Source organism: Sus scrofa, chromosome 6, assembly GCF_054392235.1.
Source record: "Sus scrofa isolate SSC_HxYL_T2T_F1_AM1 chromosome 6, Sscrofa_HxYL_maternal_Yorkshire_Landrace_v2.0, whole genome shotgun sequence".
In the NCBI taxonomy this organism is placed as follows: domain Eukaryota; kingdom Metazoa; phylum Chordata; class Mammalia; order Artiodactyla; family Suidae; genus Sus; species Sus scrofa.
In genome coordinates, this window is record NC_139388.1 from 40140893 (window position 1) to 40142447 (window position 1555).

At 46.9% G+C, this 1555-nt stretch overlaps 1 pseudogene; it reads right to left on the minus strand.

Annotated features, from left to right (window-relative positions):
• Nucleotides 1–604: 604 nt before the first annotated feature.
• Nucleotides 605–987, minus strand: LOC100522319 (large ribosomal subunit protein P2 pseudogene; annotated as a pseudogene).
• Nucleotides 988–1555: the final 568 nt, after the last annotated feature.

A 1555-nucleotide genomic window follows, 5' to 3' on the forward strand; every position in this document is an offset into this window, starting at 1 on the left:
CATCCACACTACAGCTCATGGCAATGCCGGATCCTCAACCCATAGAGTGAGGCCAGGGATAGGACCCTGCACCCTTTTGGATACTAGCTGGGTCTGTAACCTGCTGAGCCACAACGGGAACTCCTTTAATAATAGAATATAATATGGCAACTTTGGAAATCAGATTCTCCCCTCACTTTAAGATTTGTTGTTACTGTGGCTTATAGTAGTTGTTTGTTTAGTGGCTTTTCTGAATTAATTCTACATAGTTTGTGTTTTCTGTGTGTGACCACTGAAGTCTCTGCTCAGTTTAGTGACCCACTGATGATGGACAGAGATTTCCTTAAATGACTGGAATCCAAAAGTCTCCTAGTCTTTGCAGGTTGTGTGTGTTGGGCACATCTTCAGCATCATCCAGGCAGCTCCCAAGTCTGCCTTGGTCCTTACTTCTCACCGGTGCAGAGTGTCAAGGGTCAGCAGGAGACAGGGCCTTCTCAGGTTTCCTGAGCTGGAGCACAGCCTTCAGAGGCAGACTCACCGCCTCCTAGATTCCCTAGAAAAGCTCTGGGCTTTTCCTTTAAGATTTTAATTAATTAATTAATTAATTATTATTATTGTTTTTTATGTACAAAGGGTTTTTATTTGCAGGGCAGCAGGACTCTAGTCAAACAAGCCGAAGCCCATGTCGTCGTCTGACTCCTCTGACTCCTCCTTCTTCTCTTCTTTCTTCTCCTCTGCTGCAGCTGGGGCAGAACCTGCAGCAGGAGCTGCAGACCCTGGGGCAGCAGTGATGGACACAACCCTGCCAGCAGGTCTGCTGGCCACCTTGCCAATGCCCTGGGCAATGACGTCCTCAATGTTCTTCTCGTTCAACTCACTGATGAACTTGTTGAGCCGATCATCGCCCGCCTTGATGCCCACACTGTCCAGGATCTTCTTGATGTCCTTGGTGCTAGGAGAGGTATTGCCCTCAAGGGCGGCCAGCAGGTAGGAAGTGATGTAATGCATCTCGGTGGCCTTGTGGTGTCAGGGACAGAAAGGCTTTAAGATTTTTGATTAGCCTATTGTTTGCCTCAACTGCTTCCACCACCACAGGCACCTATGCTCGGAAAGCTCTTGCCCATAAATGTTTTAGATAAATGGCCTCTCTCTCCCAAGGCTTTTCACCCTGGGCCACTGACAGCCCTTAATAAATGGATCTTCCAGGGAATTTCCAGACAGGTCAAAGGATGGCAATTCTTTGGGAATGAGGTCTATTCTGCTCCCTCCAGAACAGAGGCTATTATGAGGCTACCTCTGAGCTGGAGTGGAGTAGCGGATTAAGGTAAACTACTGCTCTGCTCCCTGTCCCTCCTAAGATTTAGCTGTTTGTCTTTTACCAACACTCTCTGGGCTGCTCTCAGCCTTTGGTTAATTTTCACAGTTCTGAAATAGTCGATCCTGACAATTTTTGTCAGTTTTTCAATTACGTTTATGAAGGAGTGCGTTTTCAAAGGTCTATACCATGTTCACTGATGAGCTCCTTCTCTTTTCCTTCTGAAGTTGCTGTGAAACCTATTCGGCTGTGTTAGGACCA